The sequence below is a fragment of the Coptis chinensis genome, chromosome 2 (assembly GCF_015680905.1).
Source record: "Coptis chinensis isolate HL-2020 chromosome 2, ASM1568090v1, whole genome shotgun sequence".
Lineage (NCBI taxonomy): Eukaryota > Viridiplantae > Streptophyta > Magnoliopsida > Ranunculales > Ranunculaceae > Coptis > Coptis chinensis.
In genome coordinates, this window is record NC_141457.1 from 111,656,570 (window position 1) to 111,677,066 (window position 20,497).

The 20,497-nt window shown below is 36.2% G+C and overlaps 2 long non-coding RNA genes across 22 annotated transcripts; one reads left to right on the forward strand and one right to left on the reverse strand.

Annotated features, from left to right (window-relative positions):
• Window positions 1–608: 608 nt before the first annotated feature.
• Window positions 609–6,944, reverse strand: LOC147520677 (uncharacterized). 10 transcript variants are annotated; one of them, XR_015212765.1, is made up of 7 exons: window positions 6,815–6,944; window positions 6,561–6,662; window positions 6,384–6,467; window positions 3,076–3,379; window positions 2,859–2,995; window positions 2,360–2,464; window positions 609–1,478 (listed from the first exon to the last, which is right to left on the reverse strand). It is a non-coding gene; the product is annotated as an uncharacterized LOC147520677 (long non-coding RNA). The 10 variants fall into 10 exon arrangements; XR_015212767.1 differs by lacking the exon at window positions 6,561–6,662 and having other exon boundaries at window positions 6,815–6,934; XR_015212772.1 differs by lacking the exon at window positions 6,561–6,662 and having other exon boundaries at window positions 3,076–3,230; window positions 6,815–6,932.
• LOC147520678 (uncharacterized) lies at window positions 6,688–16,366 on the forward strand. Of its 12 annotated transcripts, none has more exons than XR_015212779.1 (15): window positions 6,688–6,824; window positions 7,324–7,419; window positions 7,526–9,307; window positions 9,391–9,453; window positions 9,550–10,883; window positions 10,981–11,166; window positions 11,252–11,283; window positions 11,385–11,593; window positions 12,034–12,181; window positions 12,284–12,511; window positions 13,301–13,451; window positions 13,559–13,683; window positions 14,429–14,495; window positions 14,668–14,822; window positions 16,064–16,366. It is a non-coding gene; the product is annotated as an uncharacterized LOC147520678 (long non-coding RNA). The 12 variants fall into 12 exon arrangements; XR_015212781.1 differs by having other exon boundaries at window positions 9,550–10,630; window positions 10,812–10,883; window positions 13,301–13,683; XR_015212782.1 differs by having other exon boundaries at window positions 9,550–10,630; window positions 10,812–10,883; window positions 11,049–11,166; window positions 13,301–13,683.
• Window positions 16,367–20,497: the final 4,131 nt, after the last annotated feature.

Sequence of the window (20,497 nt, forward strand, 5' to 3'; positions counted from 1 at the left end):
ACATTATACTTTATATACCATCATATTCTCATAGGGAAACCTATAATGCAGCATACCTGGTCATTGATGCCAGTTTTTGGTGTCACTTCACAGTCCACGCCATAATGACTAAAATCTTTCTGGCACCATATTACCACCGGCCTGCTCCTTAAAAATTGCCTTCATGCATGTCCAAATCACAAAGCTCTTTTCCATCTTGTGACCTCAGAGAGAATAACTTCGAAGGAATTTCGTTGTTCCTGAGAATGACCTCAATTCATCTTGTAGTCGGCCCCTCTTTTGGAGTCTACTTTAGGTGGAATTCACAAGACGGTCTCCATATTATATGCACAGTCAGGATACCGTGAAACACCTAAATGACAACCCAAATTGAATTCCGAACCCAAAAGTGGACCTGCACAAGGAGTTATTGTCTGATATTTGGTGAAGATCTCCCCAAACATGACGATCATTTCCATAAATCACTACTAACTCATTTTGTACGTCCACTTTTGGGTCGGCAAGTCATTTCGGGTTACATACACACACATATTATTGACAAGCAAAGTGGTCACTTGGGCAGTAAAAACATGGGAGGAGAATTCAACTCGAATTCACAAAGACAAGGATTTAACTGCAGGACCTCCCACTGACAAATAAACCTCATGAGCCTGTGATTCTAAGTAATAGTAGAATTTTTGTAAGTTCTGACATAAACATGGAAAACCAATATACCAGAAAAAGAAGTCCTGGAAGACGGCAATCTCGGAATTTAAAGTTTCTAGAAGCCACGCTGAAGTTGTTCGCTCAGGATCCTTGCCTATTCTTGGTTGACCCAAGGATAACATCAGACTTAAGTCCAAATAAGTATGACAAGTATGCAAACTGCCATCACTCCAGTTCAACATTTTCAAACCCACAACTCCCTCGGCACTCTTCAATTTGGTATGCTTCAGACTCACTGTAAATGCAAACTGTGAAGGAAAACTGTAGTTGGAACTTGGAAACACTTGAAGAAACAATACCCTGAGAATGTCAATCCTAACCTCAACCGGATATGCTTTTGAAGAATCATCTTCTGTATGAGGAAATTTCAGGAATGTTACCCAAGTCTGTGCTTTCTTTGAATTGTTTGATGAAAGTGGCCTCCAAGTAAGATCTTCCATAGGGAACATAACATCAATTGTACATTAGAAGTGCTTAAGCCCTCTACAGGTTGATTGAAATAAAGAATGAGAGGAAACGTAGGCAACAGGCAACCATCCATGTTGTTTTCAAACGAAACAGTCAGATCTGAACCATCAACTGGTCAAGAAGAAACAAGGACAGGAGCATATGGAGCAACGGTTTCTTCCAGAAGCCAGAGATGATAAAACCAACCACTCTGAACATCTTCCTCCATCAAAGTTCCATGTACAAGCTCATACTCTTCTCTCAAAACCTTCTCTTCCAAACTGAATCCTTCATCCTTTTGCTTCAGTAACTCTGACAGAATGGCACTGCAACATACCTCTTTAACGATAAGTATAAATATAACAAAAGCCAAACAGGCACACAAACATAGACAAAAACAGATACATAAACATACGATGGGCTGGTTAGATCAACCCCGACTAGATGATTATATATATACATATATACACTATTTTGTGACATACGCCATACTGCGCTAGCAGACCTTTGTGCCTTAGGTGGACCACGTTGCTATGACAACCTTGGCTGCACGAGAAAAAGATGACCAGAAGTCCAGAATGGTGGCATTGACAACAGTGGCAGGAGTCTAGTGGCGGCATTATACAAAAGAAAACCCAAAGTTTGTAAGAACCTCTGATAGACCATGTAGGTACAGATTTCACAACAACGACCTCAGTGCACACACTGGATTAAAAAGCTAAGCCTATACCTCTTAGAATCAACTAATCTGATAGTATGTTAATCATTTTGCTCCAAAAGCACAAAGCTGATTGAGATATTACTTCAAAGGCACTGAGGGTCTAAAACGGGGCAAACACCAAAAATCCTAACAGCACCCTTCCCCCGGGCACAGACTTGACGAAAATGTGAAAATCAATTGTCCATATATTGTTATAATGATATTTGGCATTGGTTTGCTATTGACTTTAAGTTCTGAGTTGTTTGTTGTTGGTTTTAACTTTTAACACCGCAAGAGTGTTAGTTTGCAGAACTGCAGCTGGAGAACCTGACACATATAGTATACATTATTTATTCTACATTGACTGCTCCCTGTGTAAGGGAGAAATATAGAATTGACTATGGTGTTATATGCTGAGGGGTTATTTATAATAATATGAATAAGATCTAGAAGTTAAAAAATTTAGAACACAATGAAGCACATAAACCAGGCAAGACAAAATTTTACCTACGATTATGCCATGCAGAATAATTACTGAAATTGTGACATATCATCTCTGTTGTGAACTTTATCTCCTCTTCTTTCGGCACATTCTTCAGTGCAGCAACAAATCTGGAAAAGGATAGCAAAAATGAAAGAGTTACGGCACATTATGGAACGTTGCCCCAACCAAAGCCTCTTATTAAGGGTGGAATTTGAGCTAAACAAGCCGAGCTTTACCGTGCTCAAGCTCGGCTCGCTAATTACACGAGCTTTAAATTGAGCTCGAGCTCGGCTCATATAGTAAACAAGCGAGCTCGAGCCGAGCCCGAGCCGCTCGGTTATTTTACACTATAAATATGCTATTTGAGCTAAACGAGCCGAGCTTCATCAAGCTCATTTGTTACACGAGCTTTAATTTGAGCTCGAGCTCAGCTCATATAGTTAAACAAGCGAGCTCGAGCCGAGCTTAAATGAGCCAAGCCCAAGCCGAACTCCGAGCCCTCGGCTCAAATTCCACCCTTACCTCCTATAGTTCTAAGCATGGAAGTTCCGCCCATCAGCTTCCTGATCATATGAAGACAGCAACCCTTTATTCAAAATCCATTTCCTATGATACCATGCTCCATAAGACTTGGTATTCTTTATTAGCGCTGTCTTCACCTGCATATTCCTTTTCAGAATTAAAACAAAAGACATAAATTCTACCAAAAATGTTATAAGAGTAATAAATTCAAACCTACAAGTTCCAGTTCTTCTGTTACGATAGATTTGACATATTCTCGATCAGTTTCACCATGTAGAGTATGTTCAAAAACAAGTTTTCTATAGTTCCATCCAATGTAAAACTCGGGATTCAATTTTAGAAGCTTCGAACAGATCTATTGGAATATAATTTCTGCAACAAGAACAAACAGTGAATACAAGAAGGCTGAGACACGAATCGGTACGCTCTCTTTAAAGTTGTTTCGCATCTATTCATCTCTATGCAGACAGACCACGCCAACCTCCAGAATACAACAGCCAGTTATCAATTTTCTGTGTTTACTGCACTTAAACAAAGAAGAAAAAAGATGAACAACGAGACTGATATTATGACTGCCCAAAAACGTAGCTTAGAAAATAAGGTTTTGCAGATGTTGTATAGGATGCTGGAAGAGGCGTTTATATATAGAGAGAGGAAAATGGTGTAGAAACGTGGAGCACTAGTAGATCCGATTTTGTAGAGAACTGCTTTAGTTTCCTGATAAGGATTAGAGTTTACTAGTCCACTACGTTTCTGTTTCCCAATCCATATCTAATTCTGTTTCTAAACCTATCACGAAACAGTTCAGGGAAAAAGATTTACCAAAAAGAAGATAAGGGATCAAATAGCCCAAGCCCAAGCCACGAGCCTAGCCCGGTTCGGTTCGGTTCGGCGCGTGTGTGGCTTTGTGTAAGTCCTCCCTCCTAACACAAAAGCATTTGTATCCTAAGGGCACGCCCTTAGTATGGGGTTTTCACTTATAAACACTACTCACTAGTGTTTCCTCTCCAATGTGGGACTAAAGTTCTTTACTTAAACTATTATCCCACAAAGAGGTTAAGGTATCAAACCACCACAAAACCACCCCAACTTCACCACCTATTTTATTGAAAATAACACAACAATCCCCTACTTATTTTTTATAAAAACAAAATATAAAATATATTTAAGGGCAATCAATATCAGTTTTAACATGTTATGCATAGATTAAGATGTCCACGACTTAAACCTTTACGTAGTGAAAATTACTCAAAGTATAAAAGTCATAAGTGACTAAGTCTTAAACTTAGGTCTTGAGTATACAATAAATTAGAATCACGCATAACACATCCAGTGTTCTCCTTTCATGTCTGCACATTAAAGGCCTTGTGTTTTCATCCTGGTTCGTGAATGATCTAGAGAATCAACCCTCATTCTCATAGAAAGCGGCATGTACTTTCACAGTCACTAGGTGAGTCTATCAAGAGTGTTCCTGTAACTATGCACTCCGCCCATTAGAACCATAGAACTTCATTAAGAGTTTTTCCCAGAAAACTCAACCTTTATTCATCGCTTCAGGATCTCATACATTTTACTATCCAATTACTGGACAGATAAGTAACAATGCATGTCTCACAACCAACATTCTATAACTTGTTCTTCTCTTTTAACCGAGTTCTTGGGATCTCCAGTCCCTAGGTTGGGTTACCATCATAGATGTTCATCTTTCAATTGGCTTCAGTCCCATACTCCTGGCAGTAGCCCACAATTTTTCTCCGGCCAAAACTTTGGTAAATGAATCTGCTAGATTATCATCAGATCTCACAAAATCAATAGTCACTGCACCTTTAGATATAAAATCCCGGCGATTACTATGTTTTTACGACAAATCTATCGTAATTTACCATTATAAAACTTACTGTGGACTCGCCCAATAGCAGCAGTGCTATCACAATGAATCAAAGTGGCTGGTACCGGGTTATGCCAAACTGGAATATGAGTGAGAAGATCTCGTAACCAACCAGCCTCCTCACTTGCACTAGCCAAAGCAATCAGTTCAGACTCCATGGTAGACTGTGCTATAATGGTCTGCTTCTTGGACTTTCAAGATACAGCACCTCCACCAATGCTAAACACATAGCCACTGGTGGCCTTAAAAGTATTTTGAGAGAGTGTTCCAATCAGTATCTGTATACTCCTCAAGAACAGCAGAATATCTTTGATAATGAATACCCAAATTAATGGTTTTCTTTAGGTATCTCATTAACTTGCCAATTGCTTGTCAATGCTCAACAGGATTACTAGTATACCTGGAAAGAATACCTACTGCATAGGCAATGTCAGGTCTAGTACAATCTGTAGCATATCTCAAACTACCAATAATACTTGCATATTCCTTCTGATTCACAGGTTCACCATTATTCGCAAACTACCAATTATTCATAATTGTTTATTCTATTGTTGTGTTATTTTCAATAAAACAAGTGGTAAAGTTGGGGTGACTTTGTGGTGATTTGATATCTTGACCTTTTTGTGAGATAGTAGTTTAAGTAAAAAACTTTTGTCCCACATTAGAGAGGAAACACTAGTGAGTAGTGTTTATAAGTGAAAGCCCCATACTAAGGGGGTGCCCTTAGGATACAAATGCTTTTGTATTAAGAGGGAGTACTTACACAAAGCTACACGCGCGCCGAACCGAACCGGGCTGGGCTCGTGGTTTAGGCTTGGGCTCTTTGATCCCTTATCTTCTTTTTGGTAAACTTTTTTTCTGAACTGTTTCATAATAGGTTTGGAAACATAATTGGATATGGATTAGGAAACAAAAACGTAGTGGACTAGTGGACTCCAGTCCTTATCGGGAAAATGAAACAGTTCCCTACAAAATCGGATTTAGTAGTGCTCCACGTTTCTACACCGTTTTCCTCTCTCTATATAAACGCCTCTTCTAACAGCCTATACAGCATCTGCAAAACCTTATTTTCTAAGCTACGTTTTTTGGGCAGTCATAATATCAATCTTGTTGTTCGTCCTTTTTTCTCTTTGTTTAAGTGCAGTAAACACAAAAGATTGATAACTGACTGTTATATCCTGGAGTTCGGTGTGGTCTATCTGCACAAAAAAGAACAGATGTAAAACCAATGCCCAAAATATCGATATCGATGAATATATCGGTGTACCCAAAAACCGATATATATCGGATATATCTATTTTTTTTGTGACTAGTCAAAATTTTGTTTTGTATGTCGATATATAGGAAATATCGTCGATTATATCGGAAATATCGTCTATTATATCGGAAATATTAACAATATATCGGTCAAAGTCAACCATTTATATCATATATATCGGTCGATATATATCATTATATTGGAAATTCCGATATATATCGGAAAAAAAAAAGTTCTATATTCGGTAGATATATATCGGAAATATTGATGTCAGTGTACCAAAATATCAATATATATCGGTGATATATCGGATATATCAGCGATATTTTGGTCGATGTGTAAAACAACCTTAAAGAGAGCGTACCGATCCGTGCCTCACCTTCTTCTATTCATAGTTTGTTCTTTTTCAGATAATTGTTCCCAACAATAGAATCAACAGATCTATAGTACTTCTTTCCTATAACTGGAAAGTGAAAACAGAGTGAAGGTTAGGAAGGGAGCGAGCAAATCCCATTTAATTTAAAAGACAAAAAAAAATGATAAAAAAGAACGTTACAAGTTATTGTGGTTGAAGACCTTTTATCTCTACCGCTTCCGTTTTTCGAGCTGGATCATATGGCTTATTTTGAGGTTGAGAATGCATTCTCACTTTCACAATCTATAATAAATTACTTGTTTTGCTTAAGTCAACAAAACCAAACAACTCAATATAGCCGAGGGGAACCCTAGAAACTGAACTCAGCAAACCGGGATAGCGTAGGAAATAAGCGAACAACAACAACAACAATAATAGAATCAACAATTACTCACCGAATCTGCTGTAAGCTAATTAATTATCATGCCTTTTTTCTTCTTTTGTGAGAAATATTTTACTTTGCTTCAATCCTAATTTAATGTGTTTTTTTATTGAACATAATAGTAGGTTAGAATTTAACATGGCTGAGAACCAACCCACCATCCCATGTGGCTCTTGAAGTACATCCCTCTTTTGATGCCCAAACCGCTGAATCATCTCAACTGTATGTGCAATTGGATAATGGAATTGCATCTACTAAATGTGCAGTAATCCTAGACCGACCCACTTATTATTTGACCTACTAGTCATAATCATTGATTTACATAGAGATACTGCAATGCAAATCAACGTTATCCAAATAGTGAGTCAATAGGTCTAAAAAGTAGGTTTGTGTAGCACTACTCCTATATATGCCATATAGATATCCCTGATGAGCCTTAGTTTAAACAAGGCATTTTTTTTTTCCTCTTTACCAATGGTAATTGTAGTTTACCTTAAGTGTACCTATCCTTTTACAATGTAGGCATTCTTTTGGGGGACATCCTGCTCTTTGGGGTGAATTGTGGAAGGTTCAAAATAGCTGGAGAACTACTTAAGATATGTCTGACACATGGGAAAGGTAACAGTACTCAGTAAGTTACAAGTGCTCTATTTTATTTGTCAATAGTTTAAAAGCCATTTGATCCAAGGAAATTCAAAAATATTGTTTTTTATGTTTTGTCTAGGGAAAATACCAATTTGGGATCAAACTTCTAGGATAAGGATTGAAATTGTGCTCATCAAGTAATAACCACTCAATTTAGGTGTAGATAAATTTCTGTATTGGATGTTCGCATTGCGAATCCCTGGGCAGAGTGGATAGCACTGCAAAATCTACCTCCAATGGCTCTCATCGTGTGAGGCCTTCAGTTTCTTCTAGTAGTCTACATTGTCAAAGGCGTTCCTAAGGTGGTGCCAAGGCGCTACGTAACGCCTTGGGCCTCGTCCTTTACAAATTAGCTAGTAGTACATAAATGAAGCATGGGAAACCGGCGTCGATGTCATTTGATGGAGGTTCACGGTCATTTAACGGGGTAAATTTGTTCTCTTAAGTTGAGCATTGTCTAATTGCTCACTCAATTCATCTTCTAAAGAACTTGAAATGGTGAGGTTTTAAAAGGAACCCTTGATGAAATAACCAATCAGGTGTTGGATGTGGATACAAAGGTTTGTGATAATGAGGTCAACATTATCATGGAATCTACTCCTTTTTTTGTATGCGGCTTTCACCTAACTCTGGCTTGCAACTCATGGTGTTACAGATACTAGCGAAGAAGGTGGACAGTAACACAAGCTATGGTGGACTGGAGGTTTAAGCCAAGAAGATGAGAAATTTGATAAAGTTAATAAACATCGATAACTTAGGGATTTGGTAAAACTCATTCATCTCTAAGTACAAAAAGTTGATAACTTTGATTGCACACGGATACTTACCTACTTTATAATATCTGCAAACCCACCGATGCATTTATTGTCAACTAAGTCCAAATGTATTTGCTAAGTTATAATATTATCCATCTATATTTTGAAGCTATCGACTTTAAAGTTTCTGATAATGGAATGGCATCTACTATATGTGCTATGTAGATATCCCTGATGAACCGTTGTTTAAATAAGGCATCTTTTTTTCTCTTTACCAATGGTAATTGTAGTTTACCTTAAGCGTACCTATCCTATTACAATGTAGGCATTGGTCTTGATTTACTAATTCTTTTTCTTTTGGGGGACATCCTGCTCTTTGGGGTGAATTGTGGAAGGTTCAAAATAGCTGGAGAACTACTTAAGATACGTCTGACACATGGGAAAGGTTATAGTAAGATTCTTTTTTATATGTACTATTCTTTGTATTTGAGGTCGTTATCTTTTTTGTATACATAACTCATATCTAATACTCATGTACTATATTGAACACTTTGGTTTCTAGAGTCGACACTACTGAAGCATATGTTGAGCTTGCTAGGCGCTGTCTGTTGATATGGTCAAATCTCAATTAATGTCTTCAGTTTGTGTCTTGGTTGTTAGTATTGAAGAACGGAGTCAAATAAGTTACTGCTGGTTTAGGACATAATTCAATAATATTAGCAGGAAAAATTCTTGCCTTTACATGGTTCGTGTCGATATACGAAGATATGCAATAGTGTTTGATTTGGAAATGGTGGTTCCCTTCCTATCTCTCTCTCTCTCTTTTTATATGTTTTTTTTTTTTTTTTTTTTTTTTTATTATATATGTTTTTTTATCATACTGCTATTATTATGAACATTCAGGCTCCTCTTCTTGTTTGGGTGATGTTTGGAACATTAAAAAGAGAACCTTCAGATACTTCACATAAGGAGGTCATAGTTTTTAACCATGGTAAGTAGTGGTATATGGTTTTGATTTAATTTTTTGTCACATTTTCTTAGTTCTTTTAGATGTGAAGCACATTCACTTGGTGTTCAAGCAAAGCAGAAGAAGAAAAAAATGGAAGGTGGGTGTGATCTTGAGGTACAAAAGAAACAATCCACCACATCCACCATTACTGTATTGATCTAATGCTTTGTTATACTTTAGAGTTTATATCGGAGTTGCTTGGGTTTGAGCTGTACTTTGTGGTTTGTGTCCTTTTCAACTGTGGTGAGGCCCTTGCCATTCTGTTATTACCTTACTTCTCTCAAGGGCGAGCATGTTATGACATTTAGGGAGCTGATGATTATTTGGTGATTTTTGCAGAGTGGAGCAAAGGTTAGCAAAGGAGGAGGTAAATAAGGTCAGGCCAATCTTGACAGAAGGCGACAGTTACATTATAGTCCATATTGTTTTTATATAAAGACTATCTAGCACATATTTGGTGCAAATACATTGGTCAATGTGTTTCACAAATGGATTCATAAGCTCAAAATGGTTAGAGCGCTCGTTATTGAGAGGTTGATGGTTCAAATCCATTTGGATCCAATTAAGACAGGTTTTGTTGTTGTCAAGGTTAGTAGACACGCACAAAAAAGGGGGTTTGCGCTGCGGTTTTGGTAACTCTTCATCACTCTTTATTCCTTCCCGACTATTTTGCTGTTTGCTTATTAGACAGTCTGGATTGATAGAATGACACTGATGATTTTTATTTTTCTCTTCTTCTTTTTCTTCTTCGGGACTGAGAAGAGGAAAAAGGAGTGATGTATGAAAGTAAGGTTACTTTTCTTCGTTAGATTATGCAAATTCATTTCTGTAAGTTTTTACTTGATTTTGTGACTTCTATCTTTGTCTTGGAATTTATACACGGTAAAGCTTGAGTGGGCTGGTCTCACATCTTTCTAGTCAAAGCTTGAACACTTTCTCAACCCAATCCATATTGCGCGTATACAATGTTGACAAGATACAAATAAAATATTAATCAATGGTTTTACAAGCCTGTTGATGGAAGGAAAGTAAAATATATCTGTCAATAATGTATTTTTTTCGAAAAGTATCAAGTTTGGCTCAAAGTACTAGAAGAGGAGTGAGAATGCATCAGTATTAAGTAAGTTATATATGCTCTATTTTATCTGTCAATAGTTTAAAAGCCATTTAATCCAAGGAAATTCATAAATATCTGTTTTCTATGTTTTGTCTAGGAAAAATACCAATTTGGGATCAAAGTTCTAGGATAAGGATTGAGATTGTCACTCTATTTAGGAGGAGAGAAATTTATGTATTGGATGTACGCATCGACAATCCCTGGGCATAGTGGATAGCACTGCAAAATCTACTTCCAATGGCTATCGTAGTGTGAGGCCTTCAGTTTCCTCTACTAGTCTACGTTGTCAAAGGCGTTCCTAAGGTGGTGCCAACCTAACGCCTTGCGCCTCGTCCTTGACAAATTAGTTAGTAATACATAATTGAAGCATGGAAAACAGCATCGATGTCATTTGATGGAGGTTCACAGTTATTTGACGGGGTAAATTAGTTCTCTGAAGTTTATCATGCAGTTTCTAATTGCTCACTTGATTCATTTTCTAAAGGAATTGAAATGGTGAGACGTCAAAGGAACCCTTGATGAAATAACCAAGCAGGTGCTGGATGTAGATACAAAGGTTTGTGATAATGAGGTCAAAATTATCATGCAATCTACTCCTTTATTTTATAATGCTGCTTTGACCTAACTCTGGCTTGCAACTCATGGTGTTACAGATACTAGCGAAGAAGGTTGTTGATTCTATAGTACACTTTTTAATACGTGAAGTTGCTTGCACTTTTAGGTACTATTATACAACTGTGAACTGGTTTTGTTTCTTGACTTTCTTCTGCAAAGACACCAACCGTTAACAAGCACATGCTTCAGCATTATAAGGAACTATTCTCTGGCATTTGATGAAGGTATACATAATTCTTCTTTCTCTGTGTATTACTTATGCCTTGATTTGTAAATCAATTTTATTGTTATCTTGTTTTCTGGTAACAGTGATTTATCGGTTTGGTTCTTCTCCTATGATGGTATGATGCATCTCTGCCCTTTGGCAGTTAACACTTATGAAATTGCTCTCCTACTGGAATTCAGCAATGCCCCACCTTTTTGGACAATTGAATGTCTGCAGGTGTCTCGCGACCAAGCAAGTCTATTGAACATCATCATATTTTATATCACTTGGAAAACATCAACTTTATTTATGTGATGTGGTGATGTGGACTAGAACCAATAGATTTGATAAGGAAGAGAATTAGAAACAAAGTGGATACAATGTGCAGCATGGCCGTTAAACGAGAAACACAAATCTCACTGTTGTTTGATGTCTTCCCACTAAAGGTAAAGGAAAAGGAATTTAAGAAAAACATGCACAGATGTACAACACAGACATATCGTGAGTGCGCGTGACTCCTGACAGCCAATAATATTTAAACTAGATACTTCTTTGGCTTTCTTTTTTCTACGTACTTTTTCCCCTGAACGAATCAGTTGATTCTATCTTGTCCGAAATTGATTTGGCATCCCATCCATTAATCCCAAATCTTTCAAAATTTTGCTTTGGACTGATGTTGTAGTTAACTACAGCAAACACAGTAGGCCTCATTTTCTTCTCTTCTTATTTTTTGGAACACAATAATTTTCAAGATTTGTTATCCTATTTATATTGAATAAATGTTGCAGAAGATATCGACACATTTTTTTGTTAAAACGATGCACATTTATTTATTTTTAGTAAAAAGAATTTACATAATGTACATTCTGAGTAAGAATTAATGCAGGTGTTATCCAGGGATTACCAGAAGCATTTGTTAAGTCTGCTTGCTTTAAGTGTGATAGATACCTATTTGATTAAAAGCGCACCAATAGGTGGATACCAAAAGAGTCAACCTGGTCTGAGTTCGTCAACGAGACAGTGGCCAACGTGTAGTAAGTATGGCAAGTCCCAAGTTGATCGGTGAAAGGGAACATAGCCTTGTGCGATTATGTAGAAGTGGTAGCTTAATTCTTGTCTGGTTCTATGGTTTCTAGAATGTTCCAGTGCTGCTAGCAGGACACACTCAACAAATTCAACCACCAAGTTTAAGCAACTATTAAAGCAAAGGAGGCTTTCCAGTGAAGATAATAATTCTACATTTAAGATGATGAGGAGAGTTGAAGCTTAGGAGTTTGTGCTGGATGCGGCTTAGATGGTGGTGACTTGTGCCACTAACAAGAGATAGAGAAGAACTTGGTGAGAGAGGAGTCGGATATCTTGCGGTAACTTGCCTTTAGCGGTGGTATATAGTATATACATCTGCACGCATTTTTGTTCAGATAATAGTTTAGTAGTTTACATTTTCCATCTTTTCACTTTGATCTAGGATAAGTTGGTCTGTACATCTAAAGGAAATATACAAAAAAATTAAATGTGTGAAGTGCTAAAAAGCTACCCGTTTAAGGAGGTAGACAAGAGCTGCCTCTAAACACTATATCTTGTTGATCCCCATGCTTGTAGAATATATTAGAGGCAACCATCTAGGAATTTAAAAATATCTACTATATAGACCTCCAAGCTTGTCATTTAAGGGCAGGTTCCTTAATAAGCATTATTACTCTTTACCCTATATGAACCTAGAATGTAAAATCTTTAACTTCCATGAATATTTGGTCTTTTGGTTGAACCTGCAGATTTCCCGACTCTGGGACAAAGGCCCGCTCCATTGAACTATTTAGCAATATTCTACTCGGTATAATATTGAGTAGTGGCTGGTAAAATCTATGTATGTTATATACATGTTTTCCTCACTTTATCGGGTTATCTCACCTGGAAGTGGACTTCAAGTATGTTATGATGCAGTCAGTAAGTGATGGTGATCTCATACCATTTATCGACCTTGAAGTCCGTGAGTCACTGATGTCTGATGCAACTGAAACGAAGATTGTAACGCTGGTCCCTTGTCATTTTGTTTTTCAAGTAATATCTCTTTTGTATGAATTGACATTATATTACATATTTATAGTTTAAATAATATATAAATTTTGTCCTTAATGAACTCTTTGCTGCAGATTATGTGAAAATTATAATTCCTCACAAGCCCATGATTCTGGCTTTGTGTGACGCTCTGAACCTAAGAATATTCTGAAGACTTTGATCAAGGATTTTCGGGAGGGAAACATCTTGGAGTGCTAGTGGAGTTGGAAAAGCTCACGCTTGACTGTATACAGATAAATAATATCTCTCATACTCATGGTCCTTGCTTATATTTAACTTTACTTAATAGTTGTTATTGACAATCTATCTTTTTTGAAATGCTTATACCCCAGTAACAGACTCGACGGAGAAGAATTGTTTAACAACAGCTTAGTTGTTCTTTCAACTGTTCCAAACATCAGAGGCAGTCAGATGTTCCTCAGATATGTCGCTTGACTGCTAAGAGCCTAGAACTAAGGTATCGTGTTGACATCAATTAATCTTTTTCGTCTCAATCCCACAGAGGTTTATATGCATGTATTGCTCTTCATGCAACAATTAAGGGATTATATCTGAGAAAAAGGATATTATTCGATTTGCTAATTATGTCTTATTCTAATTTAATACGCACATATTTGTTTAGTTATTCAGCTTTTGGTTTCCTACTGTTGCTACGAAAATGGAGTATAGGATAAAATTTCTTCATTATCAGGCTTACTTATTGATCTTTTGGTTTGTTTTGACTTGGTTGTAAGCTTGCATTTAGCACTAACTAGGCTTAGAGCCGAGATATCGTGCTTCCTCTTTGTGAAGCTCGGTTAAGCATTGTTCTGGACTATGTCTTGCACTCTGAACGTAAAGGACCATTAGCATCTGACTTGAGTTCGATATTCTACATGTTTTTGTATTCGCAATTAAATCGATTGTCATCCATTATACTCACTGGATCTCATTTGACTCCTTGAGATAATTACTACATTTTGCCACACTTGGTCAATGATTTTAAGGTAGTGTTAATTTGTTCCACTAGTGATTGGGGTGGAAAATATTATAGTATTCTTCCAGTAGTACTAATAATTGATGCGTAAGTAGTTAAGTGTATTAGTGATCTGATGCCGTAGTGTATTAGATTAGTTTCTTTCGAAGAAAGTTAATACTCTTATGCATAATGTGTTTATGTCCATTTGCATAAATTTGCTTGTGTTCAATATGCTTTTTCTTAGTAGGTGGTGAAATTCAATAAGCAGGGATGCGGAACAGTATGGTGCTCAAATCACAGAGGCTATTGTGGTATGAAATTTTATTCTTATTCTTATTTGATTCTTAAGTTAAGGTGTTAAATAATCTTTTTCATTTTGATATTTTTCTTTTGTGGTAGTAGGATTAAAGCAAGCTCTGTATGTAGACAAATTCTTCTCTAAACTAAAATTTGGTGATTCACCCTTGTAAATATTTCATGGAGATCTGTAGATGAATGACGATTACGTGGAAAGGATATCATCCTATTAACCCGAAGACCTTCTGGTTAGAAGCAGGGCCACTAAGGGTATAAATTTGTTCTTCCAAGAGTGAGGGTCTTTAATGGGACAATTCGATTTCCGGAGTATTCTATTTGAGGTACTGATTCTTAATCTTTTTTGTTAAGCTATGCGATGTTGATTTCAGTTTGCTGCATTTATAATATAATTCGACTTGTTGTTCTCAGTATTTACCCAATGAAAGTAAGTATTTAACCAGTTTGGCTGTTTCATGTCCTAGACTCCTAGTCTGAAACATCTGTATGAAGTCCCAAATCATAACCTATGCAAAAGCTTCATATATCTTTCCAGGTATACATGAAGACATGAAGTTTGACCAAGTTTTTGCAATATGTAGATACCTTCTACATGTTTTTAAAAGAAGTTCTATTCAGTTCAATAATTACTTTGTTCATTAGACACACCGTAGCCCGTAGGGGCAATTATTCTTTCAACATGGAATAACATTGTCAAATACGAGTCTTGTAATGATAGTGCGTTGAAGCAACTTAGAAGTGTTGAATTGAGTCCTTGAAGGAAGCAACAGTGAAATGGACTTGGTGAGGTTTATGTTGGTAATGCTAACAGTTTGAAGAAAATGAATATCGTCCATTCATCCTCTCAAAACAGAATTGGACTAAGTGTCTGTACAAGTATTAGACATAGTTAGTAATACTCCATTTTATATACGTTTTATATATTTTTCTGTATAATACGAATAATAAGGCGAATGTTTCAAACCTAAGGATTAATACTCGAATTCTATGATGCAGGCTTATAATTGCCGAATAATAAGGTCTTATATTTTAAATGAAAAAAACACACTACAATTTAGTCAAAATATTACTTTCTAAACTTATAATGCAACAAAATATGATTGAATTTTTTTATATTATATATACGAATTATATGTTTGACATTTTTTTCGTTTTTTTGGGCCAAATTTTTAAACTAATTAGAATCCAAATTTTTGGATTTTTGACGAATAATTTTCGTACCAAATTTTTGCCATCCACGAATTTATTAGCTATGGTATTAGTGAGAAGATATAAATGTCTACAGTTTCTCCTTCTCCTTATGCAGCCATGTCAGTTTGGGAAACAAATTTAGGTGATTATGAATGTTATTGATCAAAAATGTTTTTATTACTAGATTAACTGGGAGCAGGGGGAATGAAGTATCATTTCGGCCCCTTTTGCAGACCGAAACCAAAAACGTTGGCATACACTCACTTGATTATGAATCTCTTTTAAACTTTGAATGCTTTTTGTGATTTAATTTCATGATCGGTTTTATAATTTTTGTAATGGTTTGCTATTTCTAATATGGTTTGATTTGCAGAGACTTGAGAAGAGAATCGTGAAGATACAAAGAAAGTGACACATTCGTCCAGAATCTAATTGATGATTATAGAGAGATCAGCTAAAGGAGACTGCTAGATATTTTGTTGTCTCAGCAAGAGATTTGATCCAGAAAACTACACTGACGAAATCATTTAAGGAACCGTTACGGTAACTATCCAAACTTGCCTACATGTACATTTGTTTAGTTCCTCCCAAATTTTACGTTTTAAACAGTGAGATTTTATGTTTTAATAAAGGGCATTTCTAGCATTTCCAAAGGCCAAATCTATTATTGCATATCAATGATCAATGATATGAATGTGTTGCCATTTTCAAATATGGTGTGGACATGTAACTATGATATCATTGATATGTGCAATCTAATTTCTAATTCTCCTTCAAAGTCCACAGATGTACTTGTCGTAGTTGATCAATCGTTAGTGGACCACTTGTATATAACAGTAGAAAAGAAAAGGGAAATTTGATAGTGCTCTCCATATGGCCCATATCTCCATATGAGTTATGACTAGAGATTTCACGTGTTAAAGTTTGGATTATAGCCATTTTCAGCGGAAAAGTTAAAGGTTCAAGCAAGCATGGTCACGCTTCAAGTTCTTGTATGAAAATAATACTATTTCCTAACACAGTTTTGAATGTTTTGGCAGTCTCAGTGAATTTAATTTGGTGTTGCAATGTTAGTAGTGCCAACTTTACAGTCAAGCAATCATATTAAAATTATTACAGTTTGTTGCAAGATTAACAATAAATTAAATCGAGGCAACTCTTATAAGCTAGAATTTTAGCATTAAGGAGATTCTACGTGTGATCCAAATGACATCAAAATTCACTATCAAAAAAATCCACGCCCACTAGCCTCAATATTACTTGATTTCCCCACCACCATTGAGCTCAAAATCATATCATACATAAATTAAATATTTTATTTTTACAAAAATGGCATTAATTTTTTTTTTATTATTGTTGAATTGGTGATTTGTTTGGAAAGTGTTTAAGGAAATGTCTGAGGAAATGAAGAGAATTCTGTTTTTTGAAGAGGAGTTTTTTTTATTGTAGATTTTTACCTCTAAATATAATTCTTTTTGAGAGACTTTGTCACTTGATTGATATAGTTGGGACGGATGGCACAGTTTCTGTCATCCATCGAAATTTAACACACGGACGGCAGAAATTATATTGTCCGTCTTCCGAACTTATTATAGCAGCTACTAGTGAAGGTCTTAACTTTGACTGGGTTTTTTACTCCTTCCAAATTTAAGACCCTTTTAGCAGTCCCATTAGAATTACATTTTTGTGGTTGGGGTATTATATTTGTCTTTAGCAACCCATATAGCCCTCCATTAGACTTGTTCTCAATGTGAATCCAAATGGCTCAATGAAAGCTGGATTTATAAAGACAGAAATAGAAAACTTGAGAAGGTGGATTGGTAGAAGGGACCAAAAAGATCCTTACAATTACAGCTGAAACAGCCAATCTCTAGCAAGCCTTGATAAGGTAAAGAAAACTACTAAGCATTGTATCTGGCAAAATCCAACAAACAAGCGTTCAAAATGCAGGATAAATAGACCAAACTCGCCAAATTCCTGTCCTCCTTTCAACACATGGATAATGAGGATCCAAGATCTTGCAGCAATTCAGCAAACTGAAGCTCTTGAAGAAAATTTCAATGTAATCAACTCTACGTATAATTTAAAATAAAGCAATTAGAACCGACTAATTTAAGTGGGTCCCACACTCATTGCCCATCCAAAAAGATTTATGTAGAATTTGTAGTCCTGAGGTGTATAATTATTTCTAAATTTAAAAGAGATAACGCTCAGTGAATTATGTAGCCCAATTGGAGAGTATTTATTAGAACTAGCTAATTCACCGTGGCGGCCTTGTTATTCTTAAACCCATCATGTGCGGGCCTATATTTAAGGGAAGCACTTGGAAGTTTAACATATCCATATCCAATAAGTAATCCATATCCATATCTATTAACTAATACATATCCATATCCATATCCAATAACTAATACATATCAATTAACTAATCCATTGTTTTTTAGAATTTGTTTTTTTTATCCCATGCGTACATTTGAAATAATGAAATAATGCGTAGCTTTGTTTTTTGTTTTAGCATAACACATGAAAGGACAATTTTAATTTATATTAAATTAGAGAGCATGCCAAATTCAGGGTTAGTTTGGTAAGAAGGCAAGTAATTATTTTTCAAATAGGAACTATTTTAAAAATTTTGCTGATGTGGCTCACTATGAGCATCTTGAGAGAAACGGATATTAATATAGGTAGGATGTTAAAACAACAAATGCCAGGGATTGAGTCAAGTAATTTTCCGTTTCAGTTGACCTATCTAAATGGTTTTCAAAGTTGATAAATTAAATTCGGGTAGTTCAAATCGACGTCACACTGTATTGAAATGATGGTAAAAAGCAAACCAAAACTGCAAAAATGAATTCATTACAATTTAAATAACAAAAGAGCTAGGGAAAAAAAACAACAAAACAAATCAGTAGATACCTGGAGTGTTTGATGATTACAAATAAACATTGTATAACATCAAAGGTTTTTTTTTTTTTGTTCTGCATAAAGCAGTTTAACGACTTGCTTATCAAACACTTATTACGAATACTGCGTTGAAATGAGGCTGCGTTGAAATGAGGCGGAGGCAACTATTTAAAGAGGAAAGAAAATAATGGTGGAGTGTAAAGTAGGTTTGTTGTTTAGTGATGGTGGGGATGAAAATAGTATGCTGAATGAGGTGTTTCAAATTTGGGGAGATTAGATTAAACATTCTTTCCGGAAGAGAAGTTATAGTCACAGAGTTATGCATTTGAACAGGGTCCCACAGAAGACTTTTAGAAAATTAAACAGACACTTATCGGAACAAACAAATAGACTAAATAGGAAAAGCAGGTAGGACTCATACTCATGTCTAAATTGCACTGTTCAGATGCGTTAAACCCTGTGGAGTGGAGCCAAGCATAAAAGAGGCGTACATTTGATGATAACTTTAGAAATACATAAAAGCCCTCTGTATATGCACTTAAATTTTACTAAAGCACAGGCTAGAAATGGAAAGCAAAAAGTAAATTACAATGTTGTCCCTTTGTTCGCCAATGGTTTTTTTTTTCTCAACATTTAGTAAGGGCAGCACGCGGGTATAAAAAGGCTGATTACTTTAAAGGTGCCAGGTTATTTATAGTAGTAGTGATTAGAAGGAAAAAAGTGTTATTAGAGCATCTCTAGGTGGATGTATTCATGGTCACATCCTTCAAATTTGAAGGAATGCGTCGGAATTTTCCAAAATACCATCTCTAGGTCGACCGCACCGCGGGTCGTGATCACCGCTTGTTCAAGATTTCTTGTCGCATAAAATTTGACAATTTTGGATCTGGGATCTTGTGCGACATTATGTAAAGTCGCTAGCGCCATTGCAAATGTCGCCTAATAACTTTTTTGACTTTGACTGAAGACCATGTATGCGCCACAGACTGTCATACCCAATAACATTAATCTTGGCGGCGCCCAAGATATCATCATCGCTAAGCGACAATAGTGTGGCGCGCACCTGTACTAATGTCGCTAGCAGGGTGGGGTCTACAATGAATTTTGGCGGTCGAAATTTTGCGATTAGTTTACAGAAGATTCTTCAAATATGAAGAGTATGCTACCACCACCTAGAGCTCTTAATAAGTTTATGTACATGCATATAGTTTTTGAAACCGGACATGACAGCTCGATATATTTCATAAAGAAAAGCATATGTCATTCATTTTAATCATTTATATTTGTACATTTTGAAACTAGCCCCTCCTGAGTTCCAATAAAATGGTCAATATAACTTACATTTACGAATTTTATCTGGGAACAAACAAGTTCCTATATCAAAGTCTTTGTATGCATTGTGTCTCCTATAGTCCTATGTATTTCGGCTTTGGGCTTCTTGGACTCAAATTGGTCTGCACAATTTCAACAGGAAAGAGGCAATGAAGAATTGAGGAAGGTTTTGCTTACATTTGGTTATTAAAAACTTATTGAGACTCTTAGAGAATACTAGCGATTGGATATATGCAAGAAATTCATTCAATAAACATGAAGCTTGTCTCACGGCAAAAGGTGGGGATTAGAGCATGCACTATTAACTAACAAAGGAGTTGGATTACAATAACCACACAACACATCAAGGAGTCAAAAGCAATGAAAAAAAATATCAAAAGAGGTTCAAAACACAATGGGTAAAGAAGTAGGTGGTATTGGTAGCAGTGGAGGACGAAGGCAGAGAAGGGGCGAGGATATGATGCATCCACTAAAGGTTAGCTTGGAGGAGCTTTACAATGGGACATCCAAGAAGCTATCACTCTCACGAAATGTCATCTACTGCAAGTGCAAGGATGAGTCCATGACTTCA